Source organism: Nyctereutes procyonoides, unplaced genomic scaffold, assembly GCF_905146905.1.
Source record: "Nyctereutes procyonoides isolate TBG_1078 unplaced genomic scaffold, NYPRO_anot_genome, whole genome shotgun sequence".
In the NCBI taxonomy this organism is placed as follows: domain Eukaryota; kingdom Metazoa; phylum Chordata; class Mammalia; order Carnivora; family Canidae; genus Nyctereutes; species Nyctereutes procyonoides.
In genome coordinates, this window is record NW_026575139.1 from 42,580,098 (window position 1) to 42,586,677 (window position 6,580).

The window sequence follows — 6,580 nt, forward strand, 5'->3', positions numbered from 1 at the left end:
TTCAGTGCCTGTCACCCAGTCACCCCATCCCCCCACCCACCTCCCCTACCACTACCCCTTGTTCGTTTTCCAGAGTTAGGACAGACAGATATTTATACTTAAAAGTGCTTATACTTAAAAGTGCTTATGTTAGAAAAGGAGAAAGTTTGAAAATCAGTAATCTACACTTCCACATTAAAATAACAGAAAAAGGAGGAATTTTAACCAAAATTAAGTAGAAAAATTAATAAAGATAAGAATGGAAATCAATGCTATAGGAAATGGATGGACAATAGAGAAAAGTAACAAAAGTAAAAACTCTGTTCTTTGAAAAGATTAATAACATATGATTAAGACAATGAGAAAACACAAGGACTATTGTGTGAATGAAAGAGAGGTTATCTGGGGCACCTGGGTGGCTCAGTGGTTGAGTGTCTACCTTTGGCTCAGGTCGTGAACCTGGGGTCCTGGGATTGAGTCCTGTGTTAACTTTCCCTCAAGAAGCCTGCTTCTCCCTCTGCCTGCCCCCCCTTGCAGGTGCGTCTCTGCCTCTCTCTCTCTCTGTGTCTCTGATGAATAAATAGAAAGAAAGAAAGAAAGAAAGAAAGAAAGAAAGAAAGAAAGAAAGAAAGAAAGAAAGAAAAAGAAATCATCGTTGCAGATCCTAGAAGTATTAAAAGGATAGTAAAGGACTGTTATGAATAATTTTATTCAAATAACTTCAAGAACATAAATGAACAGGAAATCAAAAGCAATACTTTATTTTTTAGCGATATTGCAAAGATATTTGACTATCACAAACTCGAAACATAGAAGAATGGTGACCCTTCTAGCCTTATGCAACTATCCCAAATGACCAGTGAAGATAAGTCTGCCATGATGACCGCGTCCCCCTTGCAGGTGCGCCAGAACTACCACCAGGACTCAGAGGCCGCCATCAACTGCCAGATCAACTTGGAGCTCTATGCGTCTTACGTCTACTTGTCCATGTCTTATTACTTTGATCGTGATGATGTGGCTTTGAAGAACTTTGCCAAATATTTTCTCCACCAATCTCATGAGGAGAGGGAACATGCTGAGAAACTGATGAAGCTGCAGAACCAACGGGGTGGTTGAATCTTACTTCAGGATTTTAAGAAACCAGACCGTGACGATTGGGAGAATGGGCTGAATGCAATGGAGTGTGCATTACACTTGGAAAAGAGCGTGAATCAGTCACTACTGGAACTGCACAAACTGGCCACTGATAAAAATGACCCCCACTTGTGTGACTTCATTGAGACTAATTACCTGAATGAGCAAGTGAAATCCATCAAATTGGGTGACCATGTAACCAACCTGCGCAAGATGGGGGCTCCCGAATCTGGCATGGCAGAGTATCTCTTTGACAAGCACACCCTGGGAAACAGTGATAGTGAGAGCTAAGCCTTACGCTGTCTTCCCATAGCCACAGGGTGACTTCCCCGGTCACCGAGGCAGTGCATGCATGTTGGGGTTACCTTTACCTTTTTTATAAGTTGTACCAAAACATCTACTTCTTTCGTTTGTATCATTCCTTCAAGTAAAGTAATTTGGTACCCCCCCCCCCAAAAAAAAAACCTGGCGCCATCTTTTTGGAGAATTTCATTGGATTCTTGAGAAATTGTTTAGGTAGGAACTCCAGTTAGCTGCTGTCCCGATGTGAGCTCTATTTAGTTTGCTACAGAACTGCATATAATAAATTGCATATTATCTTATCTGACAAGCCATAAGGTTGAGTGTGCCTAGCTGCACTTTCTCAACAAGGTATGTGGGACCCATGAGACTGAGCTCTAACAGACCTAAAGATACTGGTAAGCTATGTGAACAGATAGTGCCCATTTTAAGTATTCCCACCTTTGATGCATAACCGTATCTCCTTCAACCCACTGATATAGCCTCATGGGTGGGAAGAGCACCCTAAGACCATTTAAATAAGGAAACAAAACATTAAACATGATTTATGGATGATGATTCTGCAGTATATGCAGACTGCTGTACTTATTAACCTCAGTTGTGTGTGATGATAATGATAAATTGACAATGATGACAATCGACAATGATGACAATCGACAATGATGAAGAGAAATTCTCCTGGGCAGAATTGTAAGTGGTACATCTTTTTGTTCACATTTCTTGGAAACTGGGACATCCTGTGTTAGGTCTAAGTCAATAATCAGGGGCTACTGTTCATCTGGATGGACAGAAACTAGAAAAAAATAATATGGGAAGATTGGCAATAAGAAGGTCTAGGGCCAGAGTAAGTGGATGGAAACTTTTGACATACCAAGGGCAGGTGGTAGGAGTGGTCTGCTCTAGGTGCAAGCAGTTTTTTTTATTTTTATTTTTATTTTTTTATTTATGATAGTCACAGATAAGAGAGAGAGGCAGAGACACAGGCAAAAGGAGAAGCAGGCTCCATGCACCGGGAGCCCGATGTGGGATTCGATCCCGGGTCTCCAGGATCGCGCCCTGGGCCAAAGGCAGGCGCCAAACCGCTGCGCCACCCAGGGATCCCGCAAGCAGTTTTTAAAACATAAATCAACAAGACTTTTTGAGGGAGGTATATTGTATCACTGACATTGTTTAGAATTGCCAGTACATGCTGCTAATAAAAAGAAGACTAATTTATAGTTGGCCTTATTATTATTTTTAAATTCTCTGCCAACAGTGCACCCCCTTATCACCTGCACCTGGTGAGCCACTCCCATTGTCCTGTCTTTGACCTGGAGTGTGACAATATATGCGATTATTTATGAATGCTGACCAAGTATCCTCACAACTGAGGACCTTCCCAATAATCAGATGGCCAAAGGATGAACCAGATGACCCACTCCAAGGAAGTCAGTCAGCAGCTACTTTCCTTGGTGATTCCAGTGATTCCTCAATGAGTTCATGGAGAGTATGGCAGTGGGGATGGAAGTTATGAACGGGGTCTGGCCCCTACCTTTGTAGGATACCCAGTGCGTCAACAGCAGATATCAACCCTAAGCCCTATTATGTCACCAAATCTCAGTATCACTAGCCAGCCACCTGGTGGCAGAATAATGATATTGGACTCCTATTGGTGAGGACCAGAATGTATGATTATTGGAATAGACAGTCTTAAATGAAATAGCCTTGCTTAAAGCAGTCAACTTATAAAAGTAGGAAAGATATAGATGAATGAATGAAATTGAAGAACAATATAATAGAGATGAAAGTACAAATACTTTTAAGCTGTAAAAACCACAAAAATATTTTAGTAATAAAATCAAAAGGACGTAAAATGAAAAGACTTATGAAATAGACAAAAACTATTGCTATTCTGGAATCCCTGGGTGGTTCAGCGGTTTGGCACCTGCCTTTGGCCCAGGGCGCAATCCTGGAGTCCCGGGATCGAGTCCCTCATCGGGCTCCTTGCATGGAGCCTGCTTCTCCTTCTGCCTGTGTGTCTGCCTCTCTCTCTCTCTCTCTGTGTGTCTATCATAAATAAATAAATAAATAAATAAATAAATAAATAAATAAATCTTAAAAAACCTATTGCTATTCCATTTATAGTTTAATAGAAAGAGAACATCAAATATATTTGGAGTGAGAAAGGCAACAAAATGGCAAGAAGGAAGGAATTACTTGGGAATTCTATCTAAACAAAAATATATAAATAAACTTGAAAATCTTGATGAAATGTATAATTTTCTAGGTAATTATAAATTATAAGATTGACCAAAGGAGGTGGAATATCCAAAATGGGTTAGAATAATATGGTCCTCAATGAAAATCACAAAAGGTAGAAAAAGTGTGAAAGACAAAGAATAAAAAACAAGGGCAACCCATTGAAAATAGTAACAAATATAGTAGCTGTTAACCTAGCTATATCAGCAATCACTATAAATGTCAACGGTCTAAATACATAAATTAAAAGACAGAGATTGGGGGTGCCTGGCTGGCTCAGTCAGGGGACCATGACTCTTGATCTGAGGTTTGTGAATTTAAACCCCATGTTGGGGGTAGAGGTTACTTAAAACAGAGCAAAAAACAAACCCTTAAAAAGACAGATGTTTTGTCTATAATAAACTCACTTTAGGGCAGCCCTGCTGGCACAGCGGTTTAGTGCCGCCTGCAGCCCGGGGTGTGATCCTGGAGACTCGGGATCGAGTCCCGCATCCGGCTCCCTGCATGGAGCCTGCTTCTCTCTCTGCCTGTGTCTCTGCCTCTGTCTCTCTGAATAAATAAATAAAATCTTAAAAAAAACTCACTTTAAATATAAAGACATGTATATATATAAAAGTGAAATGATGGAGATATACTATGCTTTTATTATCTAAAAATAAGATTAGAGTAACTATATTAATTTTAGACAGAGCAGACTTAAGAGCAAGGAAAATTATCAGGGATAATGAAGAGCATTATATAATGATAAAGAGGTCAATACTTCAATAAGACATAACAATACTTAATGTATATATGCCTAATAGCACAGCATCAAAACATGAGTCAAAAATTGATAGAAATGCAAGGAGAAATAGATGAATCCACTATTATAGTTGGAGACATTAACACTTCTCTATCAGAAATGAACATATCCAGCAAGCAGAAAATCAGTAAGTACATAGTTGAATTCAACAGCACCTCATTCAGCTGAATATAACTGACATCTATGGACTACTTCATCCAATGGCAGCAGATTAAACATTCTTTTCAAGGTCATATGAAACATTCACCAAGAGAGACCACATTTTGGGTCAAAAGTACAACTAAACAAGTATAAAGAATAGAAATCATACAATGTCTGCTTTCAGACTTTATGAAATTGAACTAAAAGTCAATAATAGAAATGTAGCTGAAAAATTTTAGAATATTTTGGGGATTAAACAGGACAACTCTAAGTAACACGAGTCAAAGAGGAAATCTCAAGAGAAATATAAAAATATTCTTAACTAAATTAAAATGACAGTGCAACTTATCAAAATTTGTGGAATATAGCGAAAACAGTGCTTACAAGTAAATTTATAGCATTAAATGCATATATTGGAAACAAGAAACATCTAAAATTAGTAGTCTGAGTTTCCACCTTAGACAACTAGGAAAACAAGAGCAAATTAAATATAAAATAAGCAGAAGAAAAAAAATCATAAAAATTAAAGCAGAAATAAAATAAATTAAAAACAAGAAGTCAGTAGAGAAAATTAACAAAATCTAAAGCTGGTTCTTTGAAAAGACCAATAAAATCAATAAGCCTCCAATCAGCTAACTAGGAAAAAAGAAAAGGAAACACAAATTGCTAATATCAGAAATAAAAGAGGGAACATCATTATATCATGGATGTTAAAAGGATAATAAGGGAGTATTATGAACACTTCTATGCCCATAAACTTAATAACCTAGATGAAATGTACCCATTCCTTGAAAGACACAATCTGCTAAACTCACTCAAGAAGAAATAGATAATCTGGATAATTCTGTATCTATTAAAGAAATTGAACTTTTAGATAAAAGACCAAGGGAATGATCTGTGAAGAAATAATTAAAAAGCTAGACTTCATTGAAATTAAAAACTTATGCTCTGAGAAAGACAACGTCAACATAAAGATAAGACATGCCAGTCTACAAGAAAATATTTGCAAAAGACACATTTGCTATAGGATTGTTATACAAAATATATAAAGAACTCTTAAAACTCAGCAATGAGAAAATGAACAACTCTATTAAAAAATGAGCCAAAGAACTGAACAGACCTTATCAAAGAAGATATACAGATGGCAAATAAGCATATGAAGAGATGTTCCACATCATACATCATTAGGGAATTGCATATTAAAATAATAACAAGATACCACTGCATACCTATCAGAATGTCCAAAATCCACAACACAGACAATACCAAATGCTGATGAGAATATGGAGCAATAGGAACTCTCATTTATTGCTGCTGGGAATGCAAAATGGTGTAGCTACTTTGGAACACAGCTTGTCATTTTCTTAAAAAACTAAACATACTCTTACCATATTATCCAGCAATTGTGCTCCTTGTTATTTACCTAAATGAATTGAAAACTTCTGTCCACACAAAAACCTGCACATGTGTTTATAGCATTTTTTTTCATAATTGCCAAAATGTGGAAGAAATCAGGTTGTTCTTCAGTAAGTGAATGGACAAACTGGTACATCCAGACACTAGAATATTATTCAGTGCTAAAAAAGAAAGAAGCCAATCTGAAAAGTTTATGTACTATATGATATTCTTGAAAAGGCAAAATTAAAGAGACCATAAAAAGATCCATGGTTGCCAGGAGCTTGTGGGGAAAGTGGGAGGGATGAGTAGATGAAGCACAGAGGATTTTTAAGGCAGTGAACATATTCTGTATAATACCATAATGCTGGATACATGTCTTTATAGATTTGTTCAAACCCATAGAGTGTACAACATCAAGAGTGAACCATAATGTAAACTATAGATTTTGAGTGATAATAATGTATTAATGTAGGTTCATGAATTACAACAAATGTGCCAATGTGGTATGGGATAGTGATATTAGGGGAGATTGTTCATGTTTTAGGATAGGAGGTATATGGGAAATCTCTGTACTTTGCACTCAGTTTT

The 6,580-nt window shown here is 37.2% G+C and overlaps 1 pseudogene; it reads left to right on the plus strand.

The window, feature by feature from the left end:
- The first annotated feature begins 831 nt into the window (after positions 1-831).
- Positions 832-1,473, plus strand: LOC129496267 (ferritin heavy chain-like; annotated as a pseudogene).
- The last annotated feature ends 5,107 nt before the right edge of the window (positions 1,474-6,580 follow it).